Source organism: Bombina bombina, chromosome 2, assembly GCF_027579735.1.
Source record: "Bombina bombina isolate aBomBom1 chromosome 2, aBomBom1.pri, whole genome shotgun sequence".
Taxonomy (NCBI): domain Eukaryota; kingdom Metazoa; phylum Chordata; class Amphibia; order Anura; family Bombinatoridae; genus Bombina; species Bombina bombina.
The window spans coordinates 1,386,424,443-1,386,448,979 of record NC_069500.1 but is presented as its reverse complement, the minus strand read 5'-3'; positions in this window follow the sequence as shown (position 1 = coordinate 1,386,448,979).

Below are 24,537 nucleotides of genomic sequence, written 5' to 3'. Positions count from 1 at the left end.
ATTGGCAACTGTCTCCATCTTAATAGCTTAGAGGCTATAGAGATCCATAGCATTTTATAATTTATTTCATACCACTCTGTGGGGTTCTTACCAAGAAAAATACCTAAGTATTTGATCTGTTTTCTGGCTTCTTTGAACGGAGTATCATTTAGGCTTTTTTCATTTTTATATAGCTAGATTATCTCAGATTTGGACTTTTTTATTTTATACCCGGATGTTGGTATATACCAGGTTACAAAATTATTATTTATTATTATCTTAGCAGTTGCCAACCAATAAAATGTATATACGTGACAATTACAAATTGATATTTATTCCTTAGTTCTTGATTAGTTATCCTTATATACACTTTGAGTTATATTTATGTAGAAACTAGATTATGAATTAATTATGCACGCTTATTCTGTTACAATATGCTATACAACAGATCTCAAAAAAAATATATCTCCAAAATGAACCTTACTCACAAAGAATCACATTAAAATACCACAATAAAATACCAGAATATGGACTGCTAACTTAACAGTACTTAGTTAAAGAATATAACAAGATACTTCACACAAATCTTACTAAATCTCAATAAATCTAATATAACTTTCAGGGAAGTATAATTAAGCTATTTAGCCCACAAATGGTTTTATATAACTTCAATTAAACCACCAGAAATTGTGTAGTGTTAATGCAACAGCCAATTTACATGCCAATATGTCTGGCCTGGAATAACCTCTCATTCAGCTACAATAAGACAAATTCTAAAATATATATATATATATATATATATATATATATATATATATATATAGCAATAACTGTAATTAACTAATGATATTAAAATACAAACATTTCTTTCTAAACATTAATATTTAATACCAATATACTTACTACCCTTGGTCTAATTAATATTAAATATAAGAATAAATCTCCTTTTAAATCACACTACGATATAACTATAGTTTTAGAATACTTTGATTTAAAACATTAGAAATATAGAGCAACCGTATACATCACCAAATAAACCAATTTGAAAGTTTCAACTTTTTCAGATTGATATAGTTCACCGTCATAAATAAGAAAGGTATTTGCAATTATGGAAAAAGAAAGTTAGCCCAATTTTGCTTATAGAGACTGTGTTCCAAAGGCAACAGTTGTGAGTCAGTCAAAATTCCAGCAAAAGAGCCTTTCTATTTCAGTGCAAGAGAATATATCACGTGATAAATCCCACATTTTTTTATTCTAATCATTGGTGAACCTTTTTGATACGCTCCACCGAAGCTTGTCTTGTGATAGGCCCTTCAGAGCTAAACCTCTCATTAGTTCACTTTGAATGCATGGGCCTCAACAGTCAATTTGTTTGGCTGTCATACCAGTTTTAGTCCACTAGGGGGCAGCAGACACAGAAAAACTGTTTCACCATCAAAGTGCCACAGAAAATATAGATACTCTTCAATATGTTTTTATCATATGCCTATTTTTATACACTTATAATCTCCTAGTTTTAATAAATATATGTTCCATATATGGCCCATTTAATACCATTTTGTCTGAGTATTTTCATACTAAACATGATATACTACTTATAATATTTTAGAAGATGCATATTGTCATCTTTCCTAGTTATTATAAATATTGTATACTTGTGGATATCATTTTAATATTCAGTGTCTGGACTTATGTTTATGACCAATATTCATAGGACATCTTGTTGGTTTATTACATGTCTGAAAAATAAAGAAACAGATGTTGTTATTTTGAAATAATTCAAACATTTACAAATATCAATGCAGTTATTTATTTTTAACTCGATATATCCAACACAGTATGTAACATGTGATGCATCTCTTAGATCATTATATATATTATTCAGGCAGTCTGTGGTATACATTAAATATTTGAAAACTATATAGATAATTTGTTTACATTTTAAATCCTCCAGATTCTTATGCTTTCAAAGAGAGATCAATTATTAAAATTAGTCTTTACCTGTTTCACTCACAAACTTTTTGAGGATTTACACATTGGACTGGTTGTAATGCTCAACACCACTGCTAGAGGCAGCTCTATATGCAATATGGAGCTTTCTTTTGACCCCTAGTATTTTCCACATCTTGGTCATCACTTCACTAGTGAAGTGGGTCCCCTGATTGGATTCAATTTGCTGGGGTAAGCCAAATCTGGAAAACACGTAGTTGATAAGCAATGCTGTGCATGTTTCAGCACTATTATTAGGTACACTGATGTACTCTACCCATTTAGTGAACAGGCATGTTACTGTCAACATGTATCTGTTACCTCTTGATGATCTAGTTACTGGACCAATAAAATCAATTTGGATATCTGACCATGGCATTACTATCCCCCTTTTCTGCAATGGCACTCTATGCGTTGGCGCAGTGGGTTGGAACTGTGCACAGATTAAACACCCTTGACAGTAGGTTTGAACATCCTTCAACATATGTGGCCAAAAGGCATAGTCACACAATATTTAATAGGTTAATTTGGCACCACAATGGCCAAATGTGGGAGCATCATGGGCATGTTAAAGCATGAGACCTCTGAACTGGGTAGGTACCACCCATTGGTGGATTCCTGTTTTTTTAGGTTCTAATTAACAAACCATCCTGTAACTTGAATTGTGATCTGGATTTCACTAAGATCTTCCTTGCCAATACCATCCTCTTATGAGATGGGGTTGTTTTCAGGATCTTCTATGTGTTTATAGAAGATACCTATAATGGGGTCTTATTTTTGACTAGTGATCAGGTCCTCACTAGGGGAATCCTGACTCCATTGTACCAGGTTAGGCTCATTTTATTTTTCAGCCTGGTTTCTGGTAACGGCTTCTACCTGAATTGCACCCATTAAGTGGTCGATATTAAGGAGTTCTCCCGTTGTGGCTCCTTGTTTGACTAATGAATCTGCAAAATTATTGCCTTCCTTATCAGGACCTAGAATCCTGGAATGACCCATGGTCTTTTTCCAGTGTATGGTTAAACCATTGGTCACCACTATCTTATCAATTTTGCAGAACAACTTGCCATGTTTGACTGGTTTGTTGTTCATTTTCTGCATGCCATTTCTTTTCCAAGTTGGCAGGTATTCAACAAAACTGTCACGCACATAATTTGAATCAGTAGTGATCACAAATCCATGAATACCTTGTTCAATAGCCATCTCAAATGTTTTTAGAACAGCAGTTAGTTCTGATATTTGACTGGATTTTGGTCCAATGTTAAAACCTACAAAAATATTTGTGAATCCATTCGCCTAAATTATACCTATGCCAGCGACTAATCTGTGCTCATTATCAATAGTGGCATGGTAAGAACAACCATCAACATATACCCAAGGTAATGTTTGACACTGGTCCTCGTATATTTTATATGGGGAAAGCAAGTGTTCCTCCAGGAAATCATCTTCTAATAACTCTTCTTATAGCTTCTTCCTTAACAGTACAGTCGTGGAGCTCAGCAAGCGCCTGTGCAACTGGATTCTTTTTGTTTTTTTATAGCGAATTTCTAAAGGCCAGCCTTGTAAGGAAAGAGTCCAAGCTATTATGCGGCTATTAGACAGGTTCCCATCTCTTATTTTCTCACTTTGCAAATATAGCAAAGGCTGGTAGTCCGTTTCTACAATAATTTTCTCACCCTGTATATAGCTGCGGAAATTTTGTAGAGCCTATACAGTAGATAAGAGGGCTTTTTCACAATCACTACATTTTATTTCTACTTGGGATAAAGTTTTGCTCACATAAGCAATGATTTTGCTTAAATTATCATGCTTTTGGTATAAAACAGCACTCATGCTTATATCTGTGTAACCTGTTTCTAAGTAAAAAGGTTTACCCCCTTCAGGCGACGCTAAGCAAGGTGCTTGAATGAGTTTTCTCTTCAGCTCTCTGATGACTGTCTCTTGAGCCTCACTCCAGTGAAATTTCACATCCTTCTTTAGGAGATGTAGCAGTGGTTTAGCTAATTCTGCATAATTATCAATACATTTGCAAGAATAATTTGTCATACCCAGGAAAGCTCTTAATTCCTTTAAGTTAGTTGGGTTCTTAGGATTTATTATAGCTTCCACCTTTTTCTTCTGAGGATTTAATCCTTCAGAGGTAACTTCATGTCCCAAGAAGTTTACACGAGTGCGGCACCATTGAGATTTTTGTAGGGATAATTTGACACCTGCCCTTTTAAGTTGGCTAAGGATGTGTTTAAGTTCTGTGATGTGTTTTTCAAAGTCTGTGCTCCTGATCAAAACATCCTTAACATAGGATAATGTCCCCCTTTCCAGTGCATCAAGCATAGCCTTATGCATGAATACAGCAAATTTATGTCCTGAATTTACATATCCAAACGGGAGCCTTTGGAATGCATACTGGACCTTTTGGATTGAGAATGCAAGCTTATACCGTGTACCTTTATGATCCAATATCCCTGTGCACAATCAATGGCAGATCCCTGCATCTGCGCTAGGCACTGGTCAATATATGGTACAGGCCAACAAGACATGTATACTTGTTTGTTTAGCTGTCTTAAGCCAGCACACAAATGCTTTTGTCCATTGGGCTTAAGAACACCTAGAATAGGATTGTTATAACAGCTGTGCACCTGTCTGATGATACACCTTTCTTCCAGGTTCCTTATGATTTCTGCAAGCGAATCATATGAGGCTAAAGGAAGTCAGTATTGTTTAACAAAGACAGGTGGTGCATTAGGATCTGTTTGAATTCTTGCAATGTGCAGGTCTGTAGTCCCACAGTCATAAGAATCCCTAGCAAAAATATCCTTGTACTCCATCAGGAGTTATCGTAGCTGTTGCCGTTCATCATCGCTGGAACAGCCATTAGCTAAGGAGATTTGCTCTTCGACTATTTGCTGAAATCCAGGAAAGATTTCAGGCTGTCCTATCTCATAGGCTTCTACCACCCTAGAGTTGAGATCCCCTTGATTATAATTTACATTGCCCCCATGATTCTGGGTATTGGGGTATTCTTGCTCTTTGATCGGCTGATCAAATACTAGGGAGGCTTCTTCAATTTTACAGATGCCTTTCTCTGAGCTTAAGGGATAAATAGACTGAATTGTAAACAATCCCTCTGGCATTGACACAAAGAATTGTTCTATTAACTGTTTTTCAGTTAAGTATCCTTCAGGTATTAGCCTAATTATATTATTCTGGAATCCAAAAGTGCAATAACTCGATTCCAGTGCATATGCTATGGTAGTTCCCTTGGATAAGGTGATATCCTGTGGGGTCATGTTATGTATAATAACATGTATTTGAATAGTTCCAATATTTATCCTTAGGAGTATGGGTCATTGTTATACCCAGATTTTTCATTCTATGGGATGTGCATATTAGTGTTTCAGAAGTTTTTAATTTCTGACCTCTTTTTACCTGTAAGGATAACATTAATTTATGAGCCCCAGCAGGGATTACAACATTGTTAGAAACCTGCATATTAACAGCATATGGCATTTGCTGGTTTGATTTCAGGGCGGCATTTTCATCCTGAAATACTTCAGGGTCCCCCTTTAACCTGTTCCAGAGGCAAAGGTTAATGAAATCTATTTGTATGACATAGCTATGTAAGAGATCATTGCCAATGTATATTTGATTATGGGGAGTATTTAAAACTAAAAACAGGTGCTTCGGTGATTTATTACCTATGGAGATAGATAATAAACATTTAGCTGTGACATTATAATTTCAGATTAGTCATCTAGATCATAGACCCAGAGATCTTGGGGAGAAAGATATTTATCCATCTTAGGTTCAGCGATCTGCGCCATTAAGTCTTCATTTATAGCTAAATATATAAGTATATAGTATATATAGCTAGCTTCCTGCTTTAAGTTCAATTTGACATACTTGGTTTTTCCAAGGTCATGCACTTGCATAGGGATAAATAGATAATCTTTAACTTTCTCAATTTCTGTGAGGAATTGAGAGTGATCTCCCCCTTTAAGGGACTTAGCGTCCCCCTTGTGGAGAGATATGGTTAATACATCGCCGTCTAGGAAAATATTGGCTATCTTTCCAGGCGAAATTTTAAAAGTATTACCATCAGAGCCACTTAAAGGAGTCTGATCATCTATTTGTAGGATAGTGATTTCAGGTACAGAGTTATTCCTGAAATTAATCTCCACAGCATCTGGCTTCTCTTCCACCACGTGACAGTTATGTCTGGTATGAGGTATGCTGGACCGCTCATAATTAATAGGTCTTTTGACTTGTGACCAAATTACATTATTTAAGCAATAAATTATGGTGCTTAACCGTTTCAGGAGATCACTACCAATTATTAAACGATCAGTTGGCAGATCCACTATAATGACAGGGTGTCTTATTACCCTGTTTTCCAGCTTTAACCGTACCCCAAGCTTTGAGAGAATTGACCCCAACACCTATTAGTGAACCATCAAATTCCTTTAGTTTAGATTTGTGGGGTGTTAGCTCATTTAGCTGTGTGTAGTACCTGTGGGATAAAATAGTTGCCTGAGATCCAGTATCAATTAATCCCATTATAGAGTTAGTAACTGAATCCTAGAGCTCAGCTAATACATAATATCTTCCGGCAGTTTCTACCATTTTACACATAAAATTTGCATGTTTACACAATTTTGGGCTTTGCCACGTTTTACCTGTATCAACCACTTTACATGATGCAGAAGAATTTTCACTCTTGCCGGCCATTTTCTCTATAATAGGGCTGACAGGGTTCCTATAAAGGAGCGTAAAGCTCCATAACGCAGCCCCATTGATTCCTATGGGGAAAGAAAATTTATGTTTACACCTAACACCCTAACATAAACCCCGAGTCTAAACACCCCTAATCTGCTGCCCCTGACATCGCTGACAACTTATTAACCCCTAATTTTCCGCCCCCAATGTTGCCACCACCTACCTACACTTATACTTGTTGAAAAGGTAGCTGGAAAGCCCACTGCAAGTGCGAAATAAGATACTCCCCTCCTCCCCTTTCTTTTGCATATGAAAAGACCCTTTACACAAACAGGAGCAAGGTGTAGAAGGTAGCTGACGGTATTCTCCTAAAACTTTGGGGCTTGGTTAGGAGTTTAAAATTCAGAGCAACGTTATTTAAAAATAAGCAAAACTATACATTTATTTAAAATAAAACGTTTATGGGCTATATTAATAGATCATCTACAAAACATTTATGCAAAGAAAAAATGAGTGTATAATGTCCCTTTAAGATTGTGACCTTGTCCTGAAAATTCAGATACTTTATTATCACTGTTCGCTTTTTGTTTGTGTGTGATCCCTTCTCTCTAAGCTGGCTTATTCTATGTGCTGTCTCTCTCCACTAGAATTTGCCTGGTTTGTAAACCTAATAACTCTGGTAATCCGATGGCCACAAAATGTAATAGGTCCTGGTATTCTGGAGACTCTGGGAGTCCTATAATTCTAATATTATTTCTTCATGATCTATCCTCCATTTCCTCAACTCGACTTTGTAGATATTTTATCTTACTTTCATTGGACATTAATCTACTTTCTTGGAAAGTGTCATTCCTCTTGGCCATCTCTTCTGCTAGAAGAGTTTCTGATTCTCTGCTCTCTCTTGTGAGTCTCCTTATATTTTTATTGAGGACACAAATTGACATATACCGAAAATAAAAGAAAAAATGATCGTACATAAGGTCGACATGTCAAATCTGTAATGCAAAAAATTATACATTTCTTAAATCAGTCCCCATTTTTTTTCTTCCATGTTTAGTAGGTTTCTCTTAGACCTCTGCTTTATTTATTTTATACTGTTAAGGGGTGGTTATATCAAATTATACAGAAAATACTATAATATAACAAATTAAATTGTGTTTCAACTAATTTTACAGTATCATAGAGAAAGGAGTAAATATAAAGTGATATAAACAATAAAGTTACGCACTCCAAGTATTATTAGATACATGGACTGGGAGTCTAAACTGATCTGAGAAGGGGAGCTATCACATCCTACAGCAATGTCTGTAGGCCCCCACCCATTTGGGGTAATTTTTTTTTGTTTAATGCACATCTTTTTTCCTATTGTATTCATCCGAGATTAGTTCACAGACAGGCATAAAGAAGAGAAGAGATACAGACGGGCATGCTGGGCAGCAGAGGAGCTAATGGAATAAGAAAGCAAAGTCAGACCAAGGTGTGGGTCTAAAACTATGGGCATCAGAATATTATTTGAAACAAATTACAAGTTGGAGCAGCGGTGGCACAAATAGTTGGACAGGCAGCACACAAGCAGCAGAACAGGTGATATAGAGTACATTTTCACAAACTGGAGTAGCAGCACACATCTGCAAGATGGCAGGCAAGCACCCAGGGCATCACATAAGCTGTGGCACATGGTGCTATATATAAAGTACATTTTCACCAGTTGGAGCAGAAGCAGAAGTGGGCAGTCAGGCAGCACAAGAGCCATGGCAAGTGGTGGAATATAGCACTGAAGGCTGGACCTGGTTGATTCTGCCTTTTCATGTATCTAATAAATATGAACATCTGTTTGAAGAGTGAAAGATGCACAAAATATAAACAACTTTAGAAAAGCTTAACCCCTTCCTGCCAGTTCTGATGTAAACAAATAAGTAAAAATTTAAATCATGTGATCGGTCTGGTGATTGCAAGAATTTAATGGTGGGATTGGGTCAGGGGGGAGTGCCTATGATGCTAGACATGCCCTCCAGCCAGCGATCCCATTTAGGAAGCGGCTATGGCTTCAGTACAGCTAAACGGTTAGGACATTCTATGCCGTCCTAATGGCCCTAAAGCCCAATGCAGTTAGGAAGGCATGGAACATCATAATTTGCGGGATGGGGTTAATAGACTTTATGGAAAACACCCCTCTCCCTTCCTTGGCCCTGTAACTGGACATCAACTACACAGCTAAAAATGCCTCAAACATATGAAAAGTTTAAACAGCAGTTTGAAGATCAAAGAATACACAAACAAAATGCGAAACAGTTTGAAGAGCTGAACAGATGTGTACAACGCATCCCTCCATCTCTCTAGGCCGTGTGATTGGAAATCTTTTAAAGCGCATCAAATGGAGCGGCTACATTAACTCATTATTAATCTCTTCCTCCAGTCACCTCCAACACTACAGGAGTCTAGTATGAGATTCCTCTTCATCTCAAACAATCCCACAAGCTTGATAACTCCAAGTCCGATAGGTCAGTTCCATCCAATAGTGGCTATGTATGTTTTCAGTTGCAGGTTATTATTACAACTAGAATAACATTTTGAATAGAAAGAGAGGACATTTGTAGGGTACACCTGGGCCTGCTGTGGTGCTACAACTTGCTGCTTAGATAGGCACACTAGTAGGGCACGCCAATATAGACCAATCACACAGCATCTGTGTATTAATAGGATATGAAACCCAAAAATGTCCTTTTGGGATTTAGACAGTGCATGGAATTTTAAAAACGTTTCCAGTTTACTTCTATAGTCAAATTTACTTTCTCCCATGATATTCTTTTGTTGTCAAAATACCTAGATAAGTGTCAGGAAATAGTGCTGCCCTCTAGTGCTGCAAATGGATAACAAGGACTGCCATATAGTGCTCCAGACATGTACACGCTCCTGTGCTTCTGTCCCTGCTTTTCAACAAAAGATAGCAAATAGGGTTTTGTGTCTCTGTAATCCCTTAATGACCAGTGACGTAGGTCGCTGGTCTTTTGTTGGGGTGTCTTTTTCAATTCCTGGATCTTTTATATGGGGATCTTCCGGGGTTAGTGTTAGGTTTTTTTAAGGGTTTATTGGGTGGGTTTTAGTTTTAGATTAGAGTTCGGGCAATTGAAAAAGAGCTAAATGCCCTTTTAAGGGCAATTCCCATCCAAATGCCCTTTTCAGGGCAATGGGGAGCTTAGTTTTTTAGTTAGGATTTTATTTGGGGGGTTGGTTGTGTGGGTGGTGGGTTTTACTGTTGGGGGGGTTGTTTGTATTTTTTTTTTTACAGGTAAAAAAGCTGATTACTTTGGGGCAATGCCCCGCAAAAGGCCCTTTTAAGGGCTATTGGTAGTTTAGTTTAGACTCAGGTTTTTTTTTATTTTGATAGGGCTATTAAATTAGGTGTAATTAGTTTAAATATCTGATAATTTCTTTTTTATTTTGTGCAATTTAGTGGTTTTTTTTGTAATTTAGGTAATTGTATTTAATTTAGGTAATTGTATTTAATTTAGGTAATTGTATTTAATTTAGGTAATTGATTTAATTGTAGTGTAGTGTTAGGTGTTAGTGTAACTCAGGTTAGGTTTTATTTTACAGATACATTTATATTTATTTTAGCTAGGTAGTTAGTAAATAGTTAATAACTATTTAATAACTATTCTACCTAGTTAAAATAAATACAAAGTTGCCTGTAAAATAAAAATAAACCCTAAGATAGCTACAATGTAACTATTAGTTATATTGTAGCTATCTTAGGGTTTATTTTACAGGTAAGTATTTAGTTTTAAATAGGAATTATTTAGGTAATGATAGCAATTTTTATTTAGATTTATTTTAATTATATTTGTTAGGGGGTGTTAGGGTTAGACTTAGATTTAGGGGTTAATAAATTTAGTATAGTGGCGGCGACGTTGGGGGCGGAAGATTAGGGGTTAATAAAATAAGGTAGGTGGCTGCGATGTTAGGGGCAGCAGATTAGGGGTTAATCATATTTAACGGGAGAACGGTGGTTTAGGGGTTAATATGTTTATTATAGTTGCGGCGATGTCGGGAGCGGCAGATTAGGGGTTAATAATTTTCTTTTAGTGTTTGCGATGCAGGAGGGCCTCGGTTCAGGGGTTAATAGGTAGTTTATGGGTGTTAGTGTACTTTGTAACACTTTAGTTATGAGTTTTATGCTACAGCTTTGTAGCGTAAAACTCATAACTACTGACTTTAGATTGCGTTACGAATCTTGCGGGATAGGGTGTACCGCTCACTTTTTGGCCTCCCAGAAAAAGCTTGGCGCTATGGAAGTCCCATTGAAAAAAGACTTTACGCAAATTGCGTGTTAATTTGCGTTAAGGCCAAAAAATTGTGCAGTGCCCCTAAACCTGCAAGACTCATAATACCAGCGGTAGTGAAAAAGCAGCCTTAAAGGGACACTGTACCCAAAATTGTTCTTTTGTGATTCAGATTGAGCATAACATTTTAAGCAACTTTCTAATTTACTCCTATTATCAAATATTCTTCATTCTCTTGGTATCTTTATTTGAAATACAAGAATGTAAGTTTAGATGCCGGCCCATTTTTGGTGAACAACCTGGGTTGTCCTTGCTGATTGGTGGATAAATTCATCCACCAATAAAAAAGTGCTGTCCAGAGTACTGAAACAAAAAAAAAGCTTAGATGCCTTCTTTTTCAAATAATGATAGCAAAAAAACGAAGAAAAATTGATAATAGGAGTAAATTAGAAAGTTGCTTAAAATTACATGCTCTTTCTGAATTACAAAAGAAAAAAATTGGGTTCAGTGTCCCTTTAACGCTGCTTTTTCAATCATACCGCAAAACTCGTGTTTGTTGTAAGTTTAACAGGATAAAATTCATAGATATTTCTCATTCATAAGAAGCAAAATATTTATGTAATTAACTCAAAATACTAACAACATGTAGCTTAGAGCAGTGTTTCGCAACTGGGGTCCCCAATTACCCCCAACATGCCAGGTTTTCAATGAAGCTGAACCAGTGCACAGGTGAAGTAATCAGCTGATCAGTAACACCATGGTTACTAACCTAGCTGATTATTTCACCTGTGCACTGGTTCAGCTATAATTAAAACCTGGCCTGGTGGGGCCACTTAAGGATCGTGGTTGAGAAACAATGGCTTAGAGGATATACAATAACTGACAATTGATAGCAGTTGTATTTAACAATATTATGCCTGTTTTTCTATGGGTTTAAAGAAATACTTTGTGAAGATACAGATTCTGTGAGGCTGATAATAATTATTTATGTTGATTTATGCTTTTAGCTTGAATTTGAAATAAACTTTTGGACTTTTATTCATCTTCGCTTACCGCTGTGTTTGTGGAGTGCCGGGACTTTGTGTGATGGGATAATTATTACCTTGGTTAGCAGAAAGTATAAACTGTTCTTACCATTTTATCAAAGCAAATAGCAGTGCTTTGCCAGTTCTTGTGTTTGTTCATGTGTAACAGTGGGATACTTGCAGCTCCTTGCAATAAAATATGTTTTGCAGCATAATACTTTATACAATTATACAATAATTGTGCTTCTCTTATGCCATAGCTGCTAATGACTTTAAGGGCTGGTAATATTCAGCTTAGGAAGCATTTACATTATGCCAGTACATTTTTATAATGGAATTCTGCTACTAGGAAACTTGCAATATACCTGATTGACCAGGAGGGGGCAGTGGTAGCCTGCAATATCAGTTTTGCTGATGATTAAAATTGAAAAGACTATTATTTTAGCTCAAATAGTAGTTCTATACAGTAAACTTTAGGATTCTGTTATAGGATTTAATTACAATTGAAAATTAAACCGAGAGCTTTTTTTTACAATATGGTTACAATATACAAAATTGTGTTGCAGTTATTAATTACAATATTTTAAGTTATTTGTTTGTATTTATATTTTTAATAAAATAATTTCTGACCATAGCTAGAGTTGTTTTTAAACTGCTCACAAATCCTTAATATTAAACTTTTAATGAACATTCTTTAATGGGGTGGACATTATAGCTGCTAAACAACCCAGGCATAGTGGTGTATTTACTGTGATAATGATTACAGATTTCCACAGATTGCTCAAGTTTATACCTCTCTCAAAATGTACACACAGTATTTGCAGCGCAAAATATGGCTTTAGGTGACTACCTTCAAGCTCAGTAGTTAAGTATACAGTTGAATAGGAAAATCAAATCAATATTCAGTATAATACCATAATTCAAATTTCTTAACACCAAACATATCCTTTAAAAAGACATATATCTTTGTCTGATTTCGTTATAAAAAGTGCACAATGTCCACACTATTCATATGTTACCAGTGCGTTACTGAGGACAGTTCATATAAGTCCAGTTTGGATTGACACACCAACTCTTGTGCTATCCTCTGTTTCTGCAGGGTGCTGCCGTATTTCAGAAATGTGCTGCTTACACTCTCTTTTAAGGAATCTGAATAAAACAAAAGAAAAAGGCGCAACCCCACATCAAGGTAGCCAAAAACTTTAATTGAGCTAATACGGTTAAAAACATGTACACAATATGTGTATACAGTTTTGCAATAACATATGTTAAGTCAACTGCAGCCAGGACTATTTCATCCACTGGATACAGCACCGGACTACCAGGATTCAAGATGAACAGACCTCTTCTTCGTCTGTGCCTCCAACTGCTAATGCTCCTCCTTCCTCTACGCGTTTCGTTTGCCTTTATGCAAACTTTCTCAAGAGTGGCGTTATTGCGCTAATACACCGCCTGACACAGATAGTTAAACACAGAGTGCACGCCCCTCCCTACACTCTTCCACCAATCTGTGACTACTACCTTGCTTAACTCCACCCACCCTGTGACGGGCTTAAAGGTGTGTTAACTGCCAGGAACGTCTATACGTCTGATTTAAACCAATCGGCGAGCTACTGCCAATCTTATTTACGTCCATTAAGTATCAGATTCACAAATACGTTAAGGGATGTGTGTTATGATGCTTGTCAGAAATGCGTGTAAACTTGGTTCACATTCACATGGGCAGAACAAAAAGAAAAGTAAAGCGCTGCATATATGAACATATAGAAAATATAAAAAACAGGTTTGACAATCATAGTGTATCCGATCATTTTAGGCTGGTTCACAATAAAGACCCTAAAGGATTAAAAGTAGGGGTACTGGATCTGATCCCAGCATCAATTGGCAATTGCCAGCAGAGGCTTATACTTCTAAGGTGATATGAAACCAAGTGGATCCATTTGTTGGATAGTCTATCCCCTAGAGGATTAAATGTAGATTTGGATCTGCAGGCATTTATGACATAAAATCCTCATGGTATAAAGTTATGGTCAATCAATAAATGATGTATGATTAGCCAGTATCATCAGTTTCTGGTTTACCTTATTTGTGAATCTGACACTTAATGGACTTAAATAAAATTGTCAGTAGCTCGCCGATAGGTTTAAATCAGACATATAGACATCCCTGCCAGATAACACATCTTTAAGCCCGTCACAGGGTGGGTGGATTAAGCCCGGTAGTAGTCACCGATAGGTGGAAGAGCTTCAGGAGGGTGTGCACTCTGTGTTTAAATATCTTGACAAACAACTGGTGTATTAGCGCAATGACGCCACTCTTGAGAATGTTTGCATAGAGGCAAACGAAACACATAGAGGAAGGAGGAGAATTAGCAGTTGCAGGCACAGACGACGAAGAATTATAAGTGGAAATAGGGTACCATGCACAGCCTTAGAAAAAAAAATTAAATTAATTATTTATAGTTATACATTAAAAGTAAAGGAAAAGAAACTCACAGAGTAGCAGTTTGGTGGTCATTACGTCATATCGATGATGATTGTGGCAATGGATGGCATGACAGCTACTAAGGCCTTTAGTGGCTTGGGTGCATAATCACATGCCACAGCCCAGGCTGTAGAGGTGCATGCAGTGATTGGACTGATTAGAAGGAAAGTTAGTGCTAAAAATCCATCACAATCCCAGTTGTTGGATATGGGATACTTCATCATCCATGAATGCTGTGCCCCCAGCCCTGTGCGTAGCAAATTCTACAATATCGTCCTTGCCACTGCAGTATTGTAAGCAGAAGCTTCTGGAAGCAGTGACTTGTAACCAGAAGTACTGGGTCTTTCAAAGCTGGACATGTGTTACCCTTACACCCAAATACTTTCTACCCCAAATTGGGTTTTGCCCATATGTTTTTCTATTTTCTATTTCTTGTTTGAGTCGTTTAGCACATTCTGGGATTGGGCATTAGCCAGGGTTGCTGACACCTCATTTATTGGTCATTTTCTGGAGGATTACTTGTTTGGGAACTCAGATGGGTTTAACCTGTGTGGGGGTTGGTGAGCACCATACAAAGACTGATCCAGCATTTTGGGGTACATTCTGTGAGTCTAAAGGCCCATGCACAGCATTGATGTTTCTTGGTATTGATAGAAATACAGGCAATACATTGGGTCTGTGGGTGACTATATGGCAGTTTCAGTCTTTGCTAGCCTTTCTCAATTTCATGCTCGTTGTTATTTCCATGGGCAGGGCGTTTAACAAGTATTTAGTTGACTCTGGGATTGGATAGGCGTAGATAATTCAGGTCACCCATGAATTACATAAAAAAAACATTAAACACCTCGCGTTTATGCTCTGTCCTACGCTCCCCTAGAGAGGCCAACAAGTAAATACTGTAACATGCAAATCAAGTAGCTGGTTTAGGCAATTTGCCTAATTTAAATGTTTTGTGTTTTGACCTCTCCAGGGAGTTTTAATGTCTGGTTATGGTTCTTAGAGGAATTTAACGGAATTCATATTTGGATCACCCCTCTACTTCCTAATCAGCTGCTGCATTTGTTTATGATGTTGCAGTAATCTGGCTTTGGGCCTATTTGGTAACTGAGGAATTGAGGCCAGCTTGGGAGAAATATTGATTAACAATGCAGAAGTGTGTTAATTTGGTGAGACCTCACCATCATGGAAGAAATTAATTTCTCAGTTAAGCATGTGTTTTTTTTTTAAAGGGACAGTCTACAACAGAATTGTTATTGTTTAAAAATATAGATAACCCCTTTATTACCCAATCCCCAGTTTTGTATAACCAACACAGTTATACTAATATACTTTTTACCTCTGTGATTACCTTGTATCTAAGCCTCTGCAGGCTGCCCTCTTATTTCAGTTGTTTTGACAGACTTGCATTTTAGCCAATCAGTGCTGACTCCTAGGTAACTTCACATGCATGAGCACAAGGTTATCTATATGGCACACATGAACTAACACCATCTAGTTATGAAAAACTGTCAAAATGCATTGAGATAAGAGGCGGCCTTCAAGGGCTAAGAAATTAGCATATGACCTACCTAGGTTTAGCTTTCAACTAAGAATACCAAGAGAACAAAGAAATATGATAAAAGTAAACTGGAAAGTTGTTTACAATTACATGCCCTATCTGAATCATGAAAGTTTATTTTTGACTTGACTGCCCCTTTAATGAACATTTGCATGGTCATCCTCATTGGCTACAAAAATAGGGAATACATTGCAGCCATCTGAAAAAACCTTGTTCTGTGAGCTTTGAAATGCCATTTGTCACCTCTATTAAGAGTTTGAAGTACAATGTACTTTGTTTCCTAAGGAAACAAATATGAGTAAATTAGTCCACAATATGCAGTAAGTGGTTTTGCAAATTTTGTGTAGGAACAGCTCTGTAGGGCTTCTTATAAAATGATAGGCTACTCTGTTATCTGTTGCAAAAAATGTTTTTAATTATATATAAGTGAGGAAAATTATAGATCAGAAAGTATATTTCTGCCCAGCACACACCGTACATTTCTGTAGCTAAAATGGCATATAATAGACTATGACATACACTCAGCATTTTCATTGCTCAGGGAAATGGTTTTATCTGAAACTCTAAAGCCTTTTTTTTTTTAACTAATCATGGCTGCAGAAAAGAGAATCGAAAGCATATAGAAATATTGTGCTTGGCTGTGTTTATAAAGGAATTAATCTAGACTTGATCAGCGTAGACAGTGGTAGTTCTACAAACATATTGGGGGTAAGGGCCAGTAATCCTTATTGTACCATCATCCTGCTTGAACAAAGTCCAGCAAACCTGGCACTACAGGGGCAAAGTTATTCCTACATGAAGCTGAAGGGTCTTTAAACAGCAACTCCATGTCCATACACTGTACATACAAGTCATTATCTCTCATTGATAGTCTATTGCATGCGTGCTATAATAATTTGTACTTAAAGGGACAGTCTACTTCAGAATTTGTATTGTTTAAAAAGATAGATAATCCTTTTATTATCCATATCCAAAATTTGCATAACCAACATTGTTATATTAATACCCTTCTTTTACCTCTGTTATTACCTTGTATCTAAACCTCTGCAGATTGCCCCCTTATCTCAGTTCTTTTAAAGACTTGCATGTTAGCCAATTAGTGCAGACTCATCAATAACTCCATGGTAGTGAGCACAATATTATCTATATGGCACACATAAAGTAGCGCTGTCTAGCTGTGAAAAACTGTCAAAATACACTGAAATAAGAGGTGGCCTACAAAGTCTTAGAAATTAGCGTATGAGCCTACCTAGGGTTAGCTTTCAACTAAGAATTTCAAAAGAATAAATCAAATCTGATGATAAAAGTAAAATGGAAAGTTGTTTAAAATTGCATGCCCTATCTGAATCATGAAAGTTTAATTTTGACTAGACTGCCCCTTTAAGTGACATTTTCAGGACCAGTTAGTAAATAAAGATATCAGAAGAGTGAGACTGACTGGGCAGTTAACATACGGTTAGATTACAAGTGTTGCGGTATGACTTATAACTGAAAAAAAATGACAATTCCAGCGTAATGGCCAGAAACGCATATTACGAGTCGTGTTGGTATAGCTGTAACGCAAGCATTTTAGCCTGTAACGTAACGTCCATACCACACTAAAAAAAAATGACGTTTTTGTGTGGGTTTTTCATAGTACCGGTATTACAGGTTGTGCGTTCAGGCTAAAAAGCTTGCGTTACAGCCTATACCGACACGATCCATACCGCCATCTGAGAGCAGTAGTTAGGGATTTTGTGAAACCAAAATGTTTCACAAAACTCATAACTAAACTGTTACAAAGCACACTAACACCCATAAACTACCTATTAACCCTTAAACAGCCACCCTCCCGCATCGTAAACACTATAATAAAGCTATTAACCCCTAATCCACCGCTCCCTGACATTGCCAACACTATAATAAACCTATTAACCCCTAAACCTCCGGCCTCCCACATCGCCACTACTAAATAAACCTATTAACCCCTAAACCACCAGACCCCCTACATCGCAAAACACTAAATTAAACTATTAACCCATAAACCTAACACCCCCCCTAACTTAAAATTAAAAGTACAATATAACTCTCTTAAAATAAATAAAAACCTGTGAAATTAAAATAAACCTAACATTAAACTTTAAATTAACATAACTATTCTAATAAAATAAAAAAATACTACAAATAAAAAAATCTTAATTACAAATTTAAAAAAAACCTAACACTATGAAATTTTTTTTAAAAATCCACAATTTAAAAAAAATAATAAACACTAAATTACGAAAAAATTAAAAACACTAAGCTTACAAAAAATAATAAATGAAATGATCAAAAATAAAAACAATTACACCTAATCTAATAGCCCTATAAAATAAAAAAGACCCCCCAAAATTAAAACACCCCCTGGCCTACAATAAACTATCAATATCCCTTAAAAGGGGCTTTTGTAGGGCATTGCCCTAAGTTAAACAGCTCTTTTACCTGTATAAAAAATACAACCACCCAACCATCCCTCCAAAATAAAAAACCTAACTCTAAAAAAAACTAAGCTACCCATTGCCCCTAAAGGGGCATTTGTATGGGCATTGCCCTTAAAAGGGCATTCAGCTTTTTTACACTGCCCTTAAAAGGGCATTTAGCTCTTTTCCAAAAGCCCAAACCCTAATCTAAAAAAAAAAACACCCAAAAAAATGAAAAAAAAAACCCCTAACACTAACCTCAGAATATCTACTCACGGTTCCTGAAGTACGGACATCCATCTCCATCCAGGTGGCAAGAAGTCTTCATCCAGACGGCCATACCTTCATCCACCCCGGGGCGTCTTCTATCTTCATCCCGGCGGCGCGGAGCAATCCTGGAAGCCAATCCCATCTTGAACGTAGCGTCCACTTCATACGGTCACCACCGTACACTTAAGTTGAATGCAAGGTAGCCGTTTTAAAATGGCGTACCTTGCATTCCTATTGGCTGATTTAAATCTTCAAATTCAAATCAGCCAATAGGTTGAGAGCTTCTGAAATCCTATTGGCTGTTCAAAACAGCCAATAGGATGAGAGCTACTGAAATCCTATTGGCTGATTTGAACAACCAATAGGATTTCAGTAGCTCTCATCCTATTGGCTGTATTGAACAGCCCATAGGATTTCAGAAGCTCTCATCCTATTGGCTGATTTAAATTTGAAGAATCAAATCAGCCAATAGGAATGCAAGGTACGCCATTCAACTTCAGTATACGGCGGTGACCGTATGAAGTGGACACTCCGCGCATGATGGGATCGGCTTCCAGGATGGCTCTGCGCCACCAGGATCAAGGTAGAGGACGCCCCCGGGATGGATGAAGATATCGCCTCCTGGATGAAGACTTCTCCCCGCCTGGATGGAGATGGATGTCCGTACTTCAGGAACCGTGAGTAGATATTCTGGGGTTAGTGTTAGGGTTTTTTTTTTTTCATTTTTTTGGGTGTTTTTTTTTTAGATTAGGGCTTTGGGCTTTTTGAAAAGAGCTGAATGCCCTTTTAAGGACAGTGAAATAGAGCTGAATGCTCATACAAATCCCCTTTTAGGGGCAATGGGTAGCTTATTTTTTTTATTTAGGCTGGTTGGTTGGGTGGTGGGTTTTACTGTTGGGGGACTTATTTTTTTTACAGGTAAAAGAGCTGTTTAACTTAGGGCAATGCCCTACAAAAGGCCCTTTTAAGGGCTATTGGTAGTTTATTGTAGGGTAGGGGGTGTTTTTATTTTGGGGGGGCTTTTTTATTTTTTATAGGGCTATTAGATTAGGCGTAATTGTTTTTATTATTGATAATTTTGCTTATTATTATTTGTAAGCTTACTGTTTTTTTATGTTTCGTAATTTAGTGTTCATTATTTTTTGTAATTTTAGATTTTTTTATTTTTTTCGTAATGTTTTTTTTAAAATTTGTTATTTCAATTTTTTAATTGGTAGTATTTTTTATTTTATTAGAATAGTAATGTTAGGTTGATTTATAGTTTAATGTTAGGTTTATTTTTATTTCACAGGTAAGTGTTTATTTATTTTAAGATGATTATACTGTAATTTTAAGTTAGGGGGTATTAGATTTAGGGGTTAAAAGTTTAATTTAGAGCTTTGCGATGTGGGGGGCTGGCGGTTTAGGGTTTAATGGGTTTATTTAGTAGCGGCAATGTGGGGGGGCGGAGGTTTAGGGGTTAATAGGTTTATTTAGTGGCGGTGATGTCAGGGAGCTGCAAAATAGGGGAATGCAAGGTACGGCATTCAACTTCAGTGTACGGCGGTGACCGTATGAAGTGGACACTCCGCGCAGGATGGGATCGGCTTCCAGGATGGCTCCACTCAGCGCCGCCGGGATCAAGGTAGAGGATGCCCCCGGGATGGATGAAGATATTGCCTCCTGGATGAAGACTTCTCCCCGCCTGGATGGAGATGGATGGCCGTACTTCAGGAACCGTGAGTAGATATTCTGGGGTTAGTGTTAGGGTTTTTTTTCATTTTTTTGGGTGGTTTTTTTTTAGATTAGGGCTTTGGGATTTTTGAAAAGAGCTGAATGCCCTTTTAAGGACAGTGAAATAAAGCTGAATGCTCATACAAATCCCCTTTTAGGGGCAATGGGTAGCTTATTTTTTTTATTTAGGCTGGTTGGTTGGGTGGTGGGTTTTACTGTTGGGGGACTTATTTTTTTTACAGGTAAAAGAGCTGTTTAACTTAGGGCAATGCCCTACAAAAGGCCCTTTTAAGGGCTATTGGTAGTTTATTGTAGGGTAGGGGGTGTTTTTATTTTGGGGGGGCTTTTTTATTTTTTATAGGGCTATTAGATTAGGCGTAATTGTTTTTATTATTGATAATTTTGCTTATTATTTTTTGTAAGCTTAGTGTTTTTTTATGTTTCGTAATTTAGTGTTCATTATTTTTTGTAATTTTAGATTTTTTTATTTTTTTCGTAATGTTTTTTTTTAAATTAGTTATTTCAATTTTTTAATTGGTAGTATTTTTTATTTTATTAGAATAGTAATGTTAGGTTGATTTATAGTTTAATGTTAGGTTTATTTTTATTTCACAGGTAAGTGTTTATTTATTTTAAGATGATAATACGGTAATTTTAAGTTAGGGGGGTGTTAGATTTAGGGGTTAATAGTTTAATTTAGTGCTTTGTGATGTGGGGGGGCTGGCGGTTTAGGGTTTAATGGGTTTATTTAGTAGCGGCGATGTGGGGGGCCGGAGGTTTAGGGGTTAATAGGTTTATTTAGTGGCGGTGATGTCAGGGAGCTGCAAAATAGGGGTTGATAACTTTATTATAGTGTCGGGGAGCGGCGGAATAGAGGTTAATAACTTTATTTAGGTGTCGGCGATGTCAGGAGTGGCGAATAAGGGGTTAATAACTTTTATTAGTGTCGGCAATGTCGTGGGCGGCTGTCAGGACCTCTTTCCTTTTTTGCATTTCTGTACCTTTAAGGTGTTAATTGGCCTCTCACATACATATTTAAGCTTCCTAGTACCAGCATACCTTGCTGGATTATTGCAGTGCCTGCTTATTCAGTAGGTGTATCGAAAGTCTCTCTAGCCGCATTATACACTTATCCTAATCTGCAACTTTCAAGTTGCTACTAACCTCGTCAGACTTCCAGAAACCCGAATAGGGTATTCAAAGCAATAGCGAAAGGACAGTTTGTGAGGACCCTAAGAAATTGCTCAACAAAACCAATGTATGAGATCCAAGCCAGGGAGCTCACAGATAGACTTGTCTCCAGAGGTTATCCAAAACCTATGGTTAATGCTATAAAGAAAAAAGTGAGCCTAAGAGATAGGGATCCCCTTCTACAACAGGAGAGTAGATCCACTAAAAAGGAACAGACACATAAAACAACTTTTTTGACTACTTACAGTGACCACTTTGGGGATATCTGTAATATCATTTTCCATTACTTATGGCGGACGAGGGTTTAGCTGACACAATAAGGAAAGGTTGTCGCTTTGCATTTAAGAGGGGAACTACCATTGGCAACAGAATAGCCCCAACATTACTTCGCAACACAATCAATAGAAATGACAGCTCTTGGCTCACTACTAAGGGGGTGTTTAAATGCCATTATCATGATTGTATCGCTTGCAAACACCTATCACCAGGCAATGAATTTGTCAGCACAACAACAGGTGAACATTTCCTGCATGATAGGTGTTACAATTGCAGAGCTAATTTTGTGATCTATGTACTGACATGCTCAGAGTGTAACCTACAATATGTAGGTATGACTACAAGAGAGATAAGAGCAAGAATCAGAGAGCATGTCAGTAACATAAAAATGGGCACACTAACTACTCCATTAATCACACACTTCAACCAAACACATAACAAAGATCCCTGTTCACTAAAATGGTCAATAGTCAAACATGTCTCACCCCCGATCAGGGGAGGGGACAGGGCATCGTTGTTGGCAAGGGAGGAGGTATATTGGATACTTAAACTGGCCACTAGGTGGCCCTCTGGTTTGAATAGCGAGTTTGACCTAATCAATTTTTGGAAATGAAATATTAAATTTTTGGATATGTAATATTCCACAGCTATAACGGTTGACACAATAAATAAACTAAATACAAATAAAAATAAAAACAAACACACAAACAAAAAAATATTAAAAATAATTGAAAACAATTACAAGTCAGTTCAACAGCAACTAGTTTAGATAGAATGACCTATTACTAAATACTGACAATAATATTTGCAATTTTTGTATTATCATTCAATTTAATTTAATTTCACTATTTTATTTGATTTGATTCATTAGTATTTAATTATCATTAAGTCCTTCACACAGTTTGTAACAAGAGTTTGTAACAAGAGCTTACATTGTGTATCATATAAGTTGTATCATAAAACTGTTTGATTGTTATGTGTAAAGCATAATCTATTAACAAAATTTGAGTATAGCTGCACACAGGGTGTGTTTTGTTTTGACCAATAGGAAGGCACATCTTCCTTTTTAAACACAGGTTGATGATCACACACTATGCTATGACTACGGCTAGCAAAGCCGAAATGCGTCAGCAGTAGTGACCACCAACCCGTGCTGCAGCCACTGTGACTGTAGACAGTGTTGTTGTACAAGATTTTATTTCAATAAATTGGAAATTTTGATGAAAACTTGAAAAGACCGGAATTCCTTCCTTCTTCTCTTTTTGAATTTATCTCAAACCAGTCAGGAGCTCCGGTAAATATTTCCTTACCCACACCGAAGCGGAAGACTGGAACTACATGGAACAGCGAGCTATCACAGGGGCGCAACGTCATACGCCCGGCTTAGCTCAGACGCACACACACGGACACTACTGCAGACGGATGGCAGCCTGAGGAGGGGAGAGAGCGGAGGAGCCGGATAGCTGCAGGTAGCAGACAGGTCCCATCTCCCCCAGGATCGGGCACCAGCGACCAGCGGAAAGTGAGTCCTACAATTACATTTACATTTATGTTGTAAAGTGCCAGCAAGATTCGAGTGAATGTTCCGTGTCTCAACCCTATTATAGATAAAAGGGGTGCTTTGCAGCCACTATACGGAAGGGAGTACAACCTTTGTTCTATATTCCAGATACCTACCCTGTAACCTGAAGTGGTTACGCCACTCTCTGCTGCAACTCTTCACATAGCGAGTCTCAGTGTGCTCGCTTACACCATCAGCTACCGCCAAACTTCTCCCTGCGCAGACAGATGCCGGATTTCAGTAAAAACCGCCAGCTAACTATCAGCTCCTCCGCCACTCCGTTCCTACGCTAAGTCTCCTATGCACCTCATTCAAGCAGAACTTAACAGCACGTCGTATGAGCACTAATTCTCTCTCTTGCATTTATATTTAAGTATATCAACGTACCTTATTGTTACTATTGTTGCCAAGTGTTACCCCTTAACCGGGAAGCTGATTTATAACAGGTTGTACTTATTTTTGTGTTCCAATCCTCCTGCCTGGCAGATCTGTGTGTAGCTTTCCCCCAGTAAAGTCTGACACCTATCTCTGGGCTATAGGAAGACAGCAAGGATAACTTTAACTATTTCAGTTATCCTCACTGTCACATTTACCAAATTGCTACTAAGCAACACAAAGCATATCTACCTAAGCTACAACCCTAAAATACTATAAGCTCTTACTGTACAGAAAGTACTCATATGTATGTGCAGTCAGTATTGTTCTGAGATAACTTTGACAGATCTGATAGAGGCAGATTAGGGGTGTTTAGACTTGGGTTTTAGGTTTAAACTTAACTTTTTGTTCCCCATAGACATCAATGGGGTTGCGTTACAAAGATTTTTCATTCCGCACTTCAGGTGTTAGGCTTTTTTCTAACACTCTCTCCCCATTGATGTCTATAGGGGAAAGCGTTCACAAGCACGTCAAAGCAACCCTTGGCTTTTGTGCGGTATAGAGCTTAACACTACCATATCGCACGCACAAGGAGGCTTTTCAGTAACTCGTAATGGCAGCGCTATGGAGAGTGAAATAATACAACTTTTTTGGCGTTATTTTTGCACCCTGTTTAGAGCAA